Source organism: Protopterus annectens, chromosome 2.part0 (genome assembly GCF_019279795.1).
Source record: "Protopterus annectens isolate FY-2018-M chromosome 2.part0, PAN1.0, whole genome shotgun sequence".
Taxonomy (NCBI): domain Eukaryota; kingdom Metazoa; phylum Chordata; order Ceratodontiformes; family Protopteridae; genus Protopterus; species Protopterus annectens.
The window spans coordinates 1614881967-1614895790 of record NC_056728.1 but is presented as its reverse complement, the minus strand read 5'-3'; the positions used below and the strand labels follow the sequence as shown (position 1 = coordinate 1614895790).

The 13824-nt window shown below is 40.7% G+C and overlaps 1 protein-coding gene across 1 annotated transcript in view; it reads right to left on the bottom strand.

Annotated features, from left to right (window-relative positions):
- RB1CC1 (RB1 inducible coiled-coil 1) overlaps positions 1 to 13824 on the bottom strand; it is a gene marked incomplete in the record, with an annotated part of 2392675 nt that overhangs the window by 317663 nt on the left and 2061188 nt on the right.

Here is a 13824-nt window from a genome sequence, read left to right as displayed (position 1 = left end):
TGAGATAGTTTTCTATGGGGGGGGGGGGGTCTTACTACTCCCTGATTTGGGTGCGGAAACCCCCCACTGCTTAGTCTTGTGCGTCCCCTGGAACTGAAACCTGGGGTTTTTGCTGTGTCTGGGTTTGGCTTGAGAAGACCTGGAAGGGGCTGGAAAGGACCACTTCTTAGATGGCCAGTGCCTACTAAATCTAGGAGGCTGAACTTGTAAGAAATCATTAACAGTTTGCATAGATTTAGTTTTATCTGCCATCTTATTAAGAACTTCCACAGCCTTGTTGCCAAACAGGCGTTCCTGATTTAAGTGAGCTTACAACAATTTAGCTTTAACATGATCAGGCAAAGATTGCTTCTTAAGCCAAGCATGCCTTCTGAGCACAGACCCAGTAACAGCAGCCCTGCAAGAAGCCTCTAATGAATCAAATCTACATTGCAAAGTATGCTTTCCAACCTGTTCAGCAAATGCATTAAATCCTGGAATTCTTTATTTTCCGCACAGTCAGGAATCAACATAATTTTCTGTTTAAGCAATCCAATAACATGTTGCTGATACTTTAACATATGAAACTGGCAGTTTAAAGCCCTAATGGCCAAGATTGCAGAAGTGTAAACCTTCTTACCCCATCTATCCAGCGCCCTAGAGTCTCTATCAGAAGGAGTAGGATTTTTAGCAGTAGAAGCCTTAATGCCCTTGGGTCCCTATGAAATAGTCTCTGGATCCGCAATAGGATTTTTAAACAGGAACTTGTGTGAATCAGGAACCCTGTGATATCTGTCAGGTTTTCTGGGAGCAGGAGTCAAAGAATCAGGGGCTAGGTTAGATTCCGAAAAAGCATCATCAACAATGTCTAGTACAGGAGGAATAGCTAAAGCCCTATACTGAGGCAGGAGTAAGAATTCCCTAAGCCTCTTTTTAGAATTAGAAAAATCCTGGCTTTCCCAGTGGAAATGCTCCCTTACCAAGTATATGGAAGGTTTTACCAAAAGAAAAATCCTCTGGAGGGGAAGCAGAGGGAATAGAGTCCTCTGCATCAGAATCCTCATAAGTAGGTAAGGGCAAATCCAGATCATCAGAAGAATCAGAATCCTGGTCAGAAGATTCATAACCAACTTCAGTCCTAGGTCTCTTAGAAGGTTGAGGTTGGCTTCCCCTGATTAGAGTTATAAGATCTTCAGCCATTATTATCATTTGTTTTTTAGGCACAGAGGCCTGAGCGTGCGGCCTGGGCTTTGTTTTTTTAGGCATGGTTCGAGATTTAGGCCTAAATGAAGAAGGAGGCAGTTTAATATGCAATTCTGTAGGCCTGAATACACCCTCAGAAGCCATACCTGACTCCGAATGGGTCTCAGTAGAGGCCTGCGAATCAGAAGTAGCGGGTATCAGGAGCTGCGAAAGTGCCTCAGTGAGTACCGGCGAACTGGCGACTGGCTTAGGAGAAGCGTCGTTGGCAGTTTTGGGCCCCAGCGGCCGCTTTCTGTCTTTATCTTTGCGTTTTTTTCGAAATCCCAGTAGTTGGATGGCTAACCGATGACATTTCTGGATAATTAAACTGAGAACCAAAATATTTAGAGGCAAAAATATACAGATGATGGATAATACGCTGATTAAATAAAGCACAAAACCGACAGCAAGGTACGTCGTGGTCAGAGCCTAGGCAAGGAATACAGTTTGAATGAAAATCTTTATGAGGTATTTGCTTTCCACAAGTAATGCAATTATTAACCTTTACTGACATCGGTAAGGAGCAAGAAAAGGTTTCCCCAATGGGGTACTTAGCTTTAGTTGAAGACTTCGGTTCTGAAACTCAAAAACGAAAATTTCAGGAGTCGGCTGACCGGCACTTGCGAACTGCTTCTGCTTCGGGCACCGCACGGCAATTAAGACTGATGTAATAGCGTCAGCTGCATGTTTTTTACCCATGACGACCTGACGTCATAGAAGAAGGGACAGCAACCGACGCAGGACCCAAGACTTTGTTAATCAGGCCGACTGAGGGCTATTGCAAGCAGATAACCCAAATGTAATGACTGCAACAGTGAAACACGAAGCACTATGCTCTTATCTTACAAACCCCACCTGTACATTCATTACTCTTGAGCTGATCATCATTTTCTACATGTGGTGGGGTGAAGTGTCAACTGCCATCATCTCTCTCGATTCAATCCCACTCCCCTACCTTTGACAGTCATGCCTGATTGTCAAGCAGGTCTTTTCTCACACAACCCAGTCATCTCTTTGCTGGATGATTTAATTTCCTTGTCTTCTTTCTGTCACAACTTATCTTCACCAGGTTGTCTTCTGCTTTCCTGCACCTGTGCCCAAACCACCGTAACCTGTTCTCTTTGACTGTCTTAACTGAAGGTGCTTGTGCTTCTCCTATGATGTCTTTATTTCTTTGTCAGTTCTACACAGTGCCTCCTAGACAGTTCATCTCCATCATCTCTAGTTCGTCAGCTGCTCTGCATGTACTGCCCAAGTTTCTGTACCATACAAAAGTAGTACTCGTACTGTTTTGTACACCTTACTTTTCAGCTTCTTTGGCATTTTTCTGTCACAAATTATTCCTGACGCTCTGTGCCAGTTAGTTACAGTTCCTCTGATTGCAACTTTGCCCTACTCATTCAGACTTTTCTTCTCCTCAATCACCCCACCCAGATACCCAAAGCTGTTAACCAGTTCCACTATTTTCCCTACTATATCAATCCTTAGCTTCTTCTCATTCCACCATGTTTTACCTGTACTCGGTTTCATCCAGTGTGCCTTTAGTTTTGCATTCCATTCCCCTATTATTTTCTCAAAGTCTGCCTGTAAATGCCATATCATCTTCATACAGCAACTTTGTGTTTTGTGCCCTCTGACAGATTTCCTAATGTAATCCATCACCAGTATGAATAACAGTGGGCTGAGAGCTGAACCCTGACGTACACCCACTCACACTGGGAAACACCTCTACGAGTCCAAACACTGTGCATACTTGTATCGATAGGTCCTTGTGTACGGCCTGCACTAATTTTACAAATGTTTCTGGGACTATGAACCATGACAGCACTGAAAAGCAGACTGCATATCCAAAGCACAGCAAGAAGGAAGGATGATACTTATAGAAATATCATGAGAGATGCACATGTCCAAAGATGATGGCAGATGGCCGCCTATGAATGCTTATGGTTCACAACTTAACTACTTCATTGCTTTCACTCAAGACATTTTGTATTTTTTAAATGTGCATTTGTTAGTGGCAGTCTGTGATATTTTCTATCCATCTTTTCTGAATGCAGACTGTCAAGCTTAATATCACTGTTTTCATTTGAAGGTTGCTACTTTGGTCTCTGAAGAATGCTATTGACAGACCTACCCCAGAACATTAAGGTTTTGTTATGCTGTCAGTATCTACTAAGCAAATAATTTCATGTTATTCACCTGAAACCACTGAGTTCATTATTCACATTCTGCACTGAAAGATAAAGTCTTGACTACCTGAATATGATTAGCAGCTCAGATGCTGAAAAAGCCAAGTAAGGGGGATGGAACAAGCAGCTGTCACTGGCTCACCTAACCTGGAAAATGGACTGATGGTATGCCTGTCACTCTCAAACCAGTGATTGAAGCTTGCTCTGCATATGTATGGCAATACATATGTACAGGCATTAGTAAAGCAGGTGCTCACGTCAGCCACCACAAATGTGAGGTTAGGGTTTAATAACATAACACCACAGACCTCTGAATTAATGACAACTACACCCTAGGCAAGCTAGGAAAAGTTGCAACAGTGGCAGCAAGGCAGGAACAGGCTCGAAGGTGAGATAGTCTTACCCTGAAGGGTCTCTGAGCTGCTAGTCCAGATGGTCTTTCAATAGGATGAGGTCATAAAAGCTAATGGCCAGTGGATGGCTGTGCTAACAACCTTCATGTCTGCACTGGATAATAGTCCCTTCCGCAGGCTCCTGCTCAAGCTGGTGGTCATGTTAGCATGGACACAGAACACACAGACTAAGACTTGAAGGAGCGGAACATACTGTTGGCCATTGGGGAGACAAAAAAGCACCTACAGACAAAAATACCCTCCTGCATACATTTTAAGCAGCAGGTTGAAGGCATATACGCAAATTAAGCTTTGGAAAAAAAGTTGAATAAATATAAAAAAAAATCAGCTTTTATGCTATACCCGATGAATCTAAACAGGCACATCAGTTTTAGGTATGTATCCCTCAAACAACTATGGTAATGCACTTCTGCACAAAAGACCATCTTCACATAAGTTGGTAACAGCCTTGACATTTCAATAATGGCCATGAGAGAGGTGTCCTGGAATACAGGTGCATGAGTATATGTAGCTTAAACTTAAGGCCATGCTGGGTACTTTTTACAGCAGTGTCAGTGTGTAGTGTAAAGTAATAGACAAGTACACATCAGGCTACTACTACTTTTAACATTATTACTGTTATTATTATAATTGCTAGTGACTGGTACTTTAGCCTGGAAGGTTAAGGCTGAGAACTGCTAACATGCTTCGTCTTGTGGTCCTAACTATGACTATAATTCAAAAAATAGAGGCCAGCACCTTAATAGTGTAACTTGGTTTAATGCAAATAGTAAGAAATCAGACCGGTTTCGGCAGTCTTTGCCTTCATCGGTGATTATCACCCATCTCAAAAGTTATTTCATTTTATACATCCAGCTTCATTGACAATCAGGCATTTAAAGGGACAGTATTTAAATAGCCATATACAATCCAAAGGAGTCTATCAAAAATATGACAAGAATATATTCAAAAGTATATTCAAAAATACATGCCTGATTGACAATGAACCTGGGTATATAAAATGAAATAACTTTTGAGATGGATGATAATCATTGATGACGGCAAAGACTGCCGAAAACAGTCTGATTTCTTACTATTTGCATTAAACCGAGTTTCACTCTTAAGGTGCTGGCCTCTATTGTTTGAATTTACATGTATTTTCTTGGCCTGGTGCACCTGCCTTACGTGCAAAGTTTGTTTTGGGTTCCTTAACTATGACAATACCAGTTCCCATTTGTGACTATAAGAAAAGTACAGTTTTGTACCTACCATAAATGTAGATGTTCGAGGATCCACATTGCTGCAGTCCTAACCATTGGGTGTAGTCCGCTGTCCAGTCGGCCCGAATACCAAAGTATATGGCTGACGTCGGTCAAGGCGCATTAGACTGATGTCAGGACGTCAGGGTACTAATGCGCATGACCGACGTCATATCCTCAGTCTTTTCTTGCCCCAGATGTCAGAAGACCCTAAAAAGACAAGGCCCAAACCAAAAACACCAAAAAACCCTGCACCAAACATATATACAATATATACAAATTTACAAGAATATAGCCTAACCCACACCACCACCCCTAAACACAGAGGGGAAGGAGGGAGGGTAAATTGGACTGCAGCAATGTGGATCCTCGAACATCTACATTTATGGTAGGTACAAAACTGTACTATGTTCTTCATTCCACATTGCTGCAGTCCTAACCATTGGGTAGAATCCCAAAGCAGAGGTAAGGGAGGCTGGCAAATCATAAGGAAGCAGGAGCTGTCAACATGCCTTGCAAAATAGCTGTGGCAAAACCAGCCCTAGATTTAGAGTAGAGAGGAAGGTGGTAATGCTTAGAGAAAGTATGCACTGAACTCCAAGTAGCTGCCTCCAAAATATCCTTAGTTGCCACCCCCCTTAGAAATGCTGTTGAAGTGGCAGTAGCCCTAGTGGAATGAGGCCTAATCCCAGCTGGAATCTCCTTGCCATGATGGGAATAACAAAATGAAATGCAAAACCCAATCCACTTAGAAATAGTTTGCTTAGACACAGGCTTGCCCTGAGAACTCAAAGCAAAAGAAACAAACAACTGCTGAGACTGCCTGAAATCCTTAGTCCTGCTTAAATAATAACGTAACTGCCTATGTACATCCAAAGTGTGCAAAATCTTTTCTCCCTTATTTTGGGGATCTGCATAGAAAGTAGGCAAATGAATAGTTTGGTTTAAAGCCACACTAGAAACCACCTTAGGCATAAAGGAAGGATTAGTGCGTAATGATACCCTATCCTTATGGAAAATCAAAAAGGGCTCTACTGCCATAAGGGCCTGCAACTCAGAAACCCTTCTTGCAGAAGTAATAGCCAACAAAAAAGCAGTCTTCCAAGACAAGTATTTCAATTCAGCAGTAGCCGCAGGCTCAAAAGGTTGTAGAGTAAGTTTTTCCAACACAAAATTGAGATCCCAAGCAGGAGTAGGAGCTCACGTGGGGTCTTATATTCTTTGCCCCTCTAAGAAACTGCTTGAACAAAGGATGCGAAAAAAATGGTGGGTCACAATCATAGTGAGCTGAAATTGCTGCAGCATGAATCTTAATGGAAGAGAAGGACAAACCTTTGTCCAATAACTCAGTAAGATATTGAAGAGCCACACTCAAATTAGGCTCAGAAATCTCCAAATTCTTTGCTGCACTCCAAAATAAAAATCTCTTCCATTTTTCTGCGTACACTTTCCTTGTACTAGGTCTTCTGGCTTCCATAATCACATTTAAAACTTGTTGAGGAAGTTGAGACCTGCTGTGTTTCAAAACAGAATATGCCAGGCTGTTAGATGAAGAGAGTGAAGTTTGACATTGAGCAGGTGACCGTCCTTCTGAGATAGCAGGTGTGGAATCAAAGGTAAAGGCCATGGAGGCTTCCTTACCAGACTCCTTAGTAGTGGGTACCAGTGTTGCCGAGGCCAATCTGGAGCTATTAAAATCATCCTTGGCTTGTCTTGTCTGACCTTTAGGAGCACCTTTGGGAGAAGAGGCAGAGGTGGAAAGGCATACACATGAAGATTTTTCCAACTGAAAGAAAGAGCAGCCACTTTCAAGCTGTGTGATGAAACCCCTTTGTGCAAAACTTTGGCAGCTGGTGGTTTAGTGGAGAAGCGAACAGATCTATGTCTGGAGTTCCCCATGACACTGTCAATTTCTGAAATACATGAAGATCCAGTTTCCACTCGTGGGGATCCATGATTTGTCTGCTTAACACATCTGCTAAGGAGTTCTGTGCTCGGCAGAAACCTTGCCTGAAGAGTTAGTTGCAAGCTGAGCGCAGTCTCCCATAAAATCATTGCTTGCCTGCATAGAGGATAAGAATGTGTTCCCCCTTGTTTGTTGATGTACCACATGACAGTTGTGTTGTCTGTTAGAATCAACACCTGCCCCGGAAGCAGCAACTCCTTGAAAGCCATTAATGCAAACTGGACTGCTAACATCTCCTTCATGTTGATATGTAGATGCAGTAGTCTGGCAGGCCACTTGTCTTGTATCCACTTTCCATTTAGATGAGCTCCCCAAGCAATGTCCGAGGCATCTGTCGTTAAAATCTGACTCGCCTCTGGCCGGGTCACAGAGAGTCCCTTGTTTAGGTGACATTCCTGAGCCCACCACAAAAATTCTTTTTGGATGCAAGGTATTATTTGAATGACAGTGTCCAAATCCTGGCAGTGCTGTGTCCATACATTTTGAGATACCATTGCAGCTTCCTCATATGCAGTTTGGCATTGGGAAGCACCAGAATACAAGATGCCATGAACCCTAAGGCTTGAAGGACTGTCCTTGCAGTCAGCCCGGACTGAAGAGATAGTTGGTGGAAATAACTGGAAAGATTCTTTTGTTTGTCCGGGGTTAAAAGGCCATCTGGGCTGCTGTATTCAGTCTCACACCCAGAAAGCACATGTCTTGAGAGGGTACTAGACTGGACTTTATTTCGTTCACAGAATACCCTAGGCATCTTAGCACTGCTATGACATATTCCAAATGCTGTAGAAGGTCTTCCTTTTCTTGAGCCAGAATCAGGCAGTCGTCCAAGTAAGGATAGATTTGAATTCCTTTTAGCCTGAAGTAAGCTATCACTGGAGCCAGAACCTTTGTGAATACTCTGGGCAGTAGATAAGCCAAAGGGCAATGCAGAGAACTGATAATGAGAATTTCCAGCTCGAACGCAGATACTTTCTGCAACTTAGTCTTATAGGCACATGAAGGTAAGCTTCCTTGAGATCTAAAGTTACCATCCAGTGATCTTTGCCCAGCAGAGGTAAAAGCTGTTGTAACGTCAACATTTTGAACTTGGGAATGTCCAGATAAGTGTTGAGGATAGATAAATCCAAAATTGGTCTCCACGTGTTCCCCTTCTTTGGTACTAGGAACAGGCGAGAATAAAATCCTAGGCCTCTTTCTGGTACAGGGACTGGCTGAATGGCCCCTATTTGGAGTAACAGAGAAATTTGCTTGTGAGCCTCTTTTCTTTGTGGAGGAGGAACGTCTGGCATGCCTTTGAAAGGGGGCAAGGTATGGAAATAAAACTTGTAACCGTGGTGAATGATATCCAAAACCCATCTGTCTTGAGTAATTAAATCCCAATTTTCTTTGAAAAGAGACAGCCTTCCTCCCAAAGGAGCTGCCAGACGAGAATGTACTGGCAGCTGAAAAGGCAGGTCATTGGGTCTGTTTACGAAAGGACTGACCCCTGCCCTCACCAGAAGTCTGAGCAGGAGAACTCCCTGTTCTAGGCCTAAAAGAACCTTGAGCTCTGCCCCTACCCCATCTAGACCTACCCCTAGACTGGGAATCATAAGCAGGATATGTCCATCCCTTAGTAGGCCAATTTCTGCTAAACTTTGGAGGTTGCACCTGCAAAAAATCTTTAACAGTCTGCATAGACTTAGCCTTGTCCTCCATTTTCTTTAAAACTGCTTCCACAGGCGAACCAAACAACACATCAGACTGTAAAGGAGCATCTAAAATCCTTGTCTTAACATGCTCAGCTAAATTCTGATCCCTCAACCAGGCGTGCCTGCGAAGAACAGAACCAGTGGCAGCCACCCTCGAGGAGGCCTGCACAGCATCAAAACCACATTGCAAAGAATGCTTACCCACTTGTTCAGACACATGAACTAAATCATGCAACTCTTTACATTCAATACCTTCCAGAGCATCCACCTTAGATTTCAATTGTGTAAGGAGATAATTTTGATATTTTAGCATGTGAAACTGACAATTCAACGCCCTCATGGCTAAAGTGGAAGAAGTATACACTTTCTTTCCCCATCTATCCAAAGCCCTTGCCTCTTTATCAGTGGGAACAGGATTTTTAACAACAGAGGCCTTAACACCTTTAGGCCCCTGAGAAACAGTTTCGGGTCTGCCCTAGGACTCTTAAAAGATACTTATGAGCTTCAGGCACCCTATAGTACCTATCAGGTTTAACAGGGGCAGGAGGCAAAGAATCAGGGTTCAGGAAGCCTCTGCAAACACATCTTCCACCACATTCAACACAGGAGGTATAGCTAAGGGCCTATGCTGGGGTAAAACAAGAATTCCTAAGCCTCTTCCTGGAATCAGAGAAATCTTGGCCTTCCCATTTAAAATGCTCCCTCATGGAATGCAGAGTCTCTGAAAATGAGAAATCCTCAGGAGGAGAAGCTGAAGGAGTGGAATCATCCACATCAGAATCAGAATAAGGAGGATACTCCTGCACGTCTTCAACCGAAGACTCAGAAGCCTCAGAACACTGTTCAAAACTCTCAAACTCAGGCTCCACCCTAGGCCTCTTATCAGGAGGGGCATAGAACCTCTAATCATAGTAATCAAATCCTCTGCCATTTTAAGCATATGTTTCTTAGGCACAGAACCTGAAGTGCTAGGAGAAGCCCCCACTGAAGCTAAACTTGGCCTACCCCTCAAAGAAGTCTTGGAAACAGAAGGAGGCTCTAACCACCTTAGGAATAGAGGGAAGAACAGCTACCTGAGAAGCCCCTCAGCCTGGCCTACCTCCTGAGAGGGCACATCCTGTAACAGTAAAGTCTCTGCCTGAGACTCCAAAGAAACTCCTGGCAAAACCTCTGGCTCCACTGAGCCTTCTAAAGAACCGGCGTCCGGGACTGCGGTTCTTCAACTCTAGGCTTAGCTGCTTTGTCCTTGCGCTTTTGCGAAGCGCCGGAGCATCCGGCGGCATTTTATAGTTACAACGCTTCCCAAACACTAACCTGGCACAGTCTAACCTTCTCTTAATAGTGCGTTTGTTAAATCTAGCACAAGAGCGGCATCCAACAACGTCGTGCTCAGGCCCTAAGCAAGGTATACACAAAGTATGATAATCCCTATGAGGTATCTGTTTCCCACAAGAAATACAGTTATTCACTTTTTCTGACATCCGGTTAAATACTGAGGCAAGAAAAAACCAAAATGTTCCCCAACGGGGTACTTAGCCAACTTTGATTCGGTCTGAAACTCCGACTTCAGAAAATTTCAGAACGCCAACCTGCACTCGCAAAACTGCTTCTGCATCGGACCATGCGGCAAAAAAGACTGAGGATATGACGTCGGTCATGCGCATTAGTACCCTGACGTCCTGACATCAGTCTAATGCGCCTTGACCGACGTCAGCCATATACTTTGGTATTCGGGCCGACTGGACAGCGGACTACACCCAATGGTTAGGACTGCAGCAATGTGGAATGAAGAACATGTCACTTAAGCAACTTATGCTCAAGGACTGTCCTTGAAAAAGGTCAGATGCAAGGTATGTGAGTTTACCTGGTCAACAAATAAATTAAAAAAATGTACTGGCAATCATCCTATTCTGTGCAACAATAAAGACAAACAGCTAAACACACATGCAGCAGTTGGATAACTGAAATATACTAACAATGGAGTGCAGGATGGGGGGTGGGGGATGCATTCCTGGCTAAGATGTCCTTCAAATAAGATGTTAAACCAACATCCTACCTGCCTAAAGTAGTTGTAGCTCAGGTGGAGGTAAAGGATGCCAGGGCAACTACTGAGCAGTGCAGCTGTACTTTACTTGTATATTCACACATACACACGCATATATATATATATATATATATATATATGTGTGTGTGTGTGTATATATATATATGTATGTGTATATATATATATATATATATATATATATATATATATATATATAGATATATATATACATACATATATATATATATATATATATATATACATATATATATATATATATATATATATATATATATATATATATAGATATATATATATATATATATATATATATATATATACACACACACACACACACACACACACATATATATATATATATATATATATATATATATATATATATATATATATATATATATAGTCCTTCTTATTTTTCATATAACAATGCATTCAATCTAAAATACATCAGCCTTACCCCTTCTGCCACAACCATCTCTCTAATATATTTAACACATCAATAATTTCCCATTTTTTCTATGAACAACAACTTGTCACTTCTTCCTTTCCAAACAATCCATATGAAAGAAAAAATAATTGTCATCTTTATATCACAGCTTTCTATCTATACATTGTCATACTTTCACAAATTTTTTTTTTACTGGTACAGCTAACAAAAATGTATTCCCAAGCTCTCATTCAACTGACACAAACTGTAGTCCTTCCTTCAATTTTTTCATACTTCAATGACAGTTTAAATGGCAATTTATTGAAGCTTGTCACAAGTCACTTTGGATTCTTCTATATTCTGAAATTTCTCTCTTCCTTGTATTACTGCTTATTTTTGTTCAAAATTTAAGTCACCACTTACTTTTACTTCTTCTTACCATCTATATTACATTCCCACGAAAACATTTTTTTCTGAAAATCCACCATCCCAATGCTACATCACATACTAATCTTTTTTTCTTGGTCTAACAATATTCTAAAAACATCATACATTTTACTCGAGTCAGTGTCTCCATGAAACTATTACCTGAAATACCCAATACAAATATAGACAGAGAAACTTAAAACATAATTTTACACTTTACTAGTCCTTTATACATGACTTAAACTAGATTTATGTTGTGTCTTTTGGCTTTTCCTGGTTAGGGGTCGCCACAGCGGAACTCCGAACCGCTAATGATTGCTAGTTGATTTTTACGTGCCGAGTTACTAGCCCTGACGCACAACCTTCAACGAAGGTATGCCCATTCACGCATGTCTCCACACAGAAGATGTTCTAGCTGAGAATCGAACTGGACAGCGTCTTACTGTGAGGCGACAACGTTACCGCAGCACCACCTGATACTGTACTGAAAAAGAAATCTAAAAGTTCCTACTCTTTATAAGTAGGAAACATGTAAACTTCAATCAGAAAAGCTGATTTCTTTATTAACACAGTTTATCAAATAAACTTTTTTCCCCATTTGACATACTGAATGTACTCCTTAATCTACTTAAAAACAAGATTTATTTCATAACTGCTTTTCAATGTTTATCACCTAATGGTTTACCAAATTTAATACCCAGTGATTCTACCACTAATAAAGAAAAGTAAATATCATAGACTAACTGCTTCTTTAACCCTTTATTTTGTTTTCCTTACTCACTTTAACTCAACTGCCTTTAATACCTTTCCAGCTCCTTAATTACCTCCACTATCCACAAGCTATTTTTACCTACCACCACTCTAAATCATCCATAAAAGACATTAATAGTATAAAAACACCTGACCTATATTTCCACTGCAATTGCTTAAACTTTCTAAAAACATTTTGCCAATACAGCATTAAAAATCACTGCAAACAAGATGACTCACTGCACCTACTTGTTTTACCACATACATTAACTTTTTCTCTCTACCAACCATCCATTTAGCAACCCTTCACTACACTGCTGTCACAAACTAACTGTAAAATGCAGAAACCTTTTCTCTTATTAGATCTGGGTATGCACCATATTGTCATGTGCCTTCTCCGTATCACATACCACCATTTTACCATTTCCTTCTTTCCTTCAATACCGTCCGTTACTTCTTTTACAACATCTTAAAAATATTCTCCTTTAAACCATGCAGTCCTTACAACATGATCTTATCCAATATATTTGCAATTTTTATGCAATATATTCATAATTATTTTTCTAATCTAAGTTACTTTAAGTAAGCCTCCATTTATTTACTGATCTCCTATCCACCATCTTCTACATAAACTTTGAAACCCTTTCATACTCTCCGATTTCTTACTTCACTGTCTGGCCACTTAAATCTTGAACAAATAAAACTTTGTTCCTTTCTTCCAAGTCTATAAAAAAATAAACTATACCATCTATACTTGCTATTGCTTCCATATTTACGTATTTCAATACTCCCATGTAATTCTTGGCTTGCCAGTTGCCTGTCAAAATCTCCCACATCTTCCCCAATAAGCCCCAATACCCCAATCACTTATAATTGCTGTCCTGCTATTGTTATATATTTGCATATATATTTGCATAACATACTGTACTGCTGCATTTCTTTATTGTTTTTCAACTTCTTTCTCAGCTTCACAAGTGAATCATCCATTTTTCTTTTTTCAAACAATATCTCAGCAATGATGTAACAATTTTTCCCTTCTTAACATAAGCTTCTGCCATTAAAATACAGTTGTCATAAATTCTTGGTTTCATTTACATAATTCTCATACAGTGTTAATATTTCTGTATAATTTTCCAGTAATGTCTCACATTCTTTAAGGCACCATACATAATCTTTTTTAAATCTAACATTCTGCTTCCAGTGTCAGGTACACCTTTTTATATTTCCATTTAAAAGCTAACAACTGTAAATGGAATCATACCTTCATGATTTGCATATAACCTGTTTATTTGCTGCTTTATCTTACCACATGTGATGTATCTTCCTACTAAAGCTTTAGCACTCCCTTCCTTATTTTTTATTTTATCCAAAATCTTGTCACATAGACCAGTGGACAGCAAAACCAACCACTGATTTTAACTGACTTTTAATTCCCTCA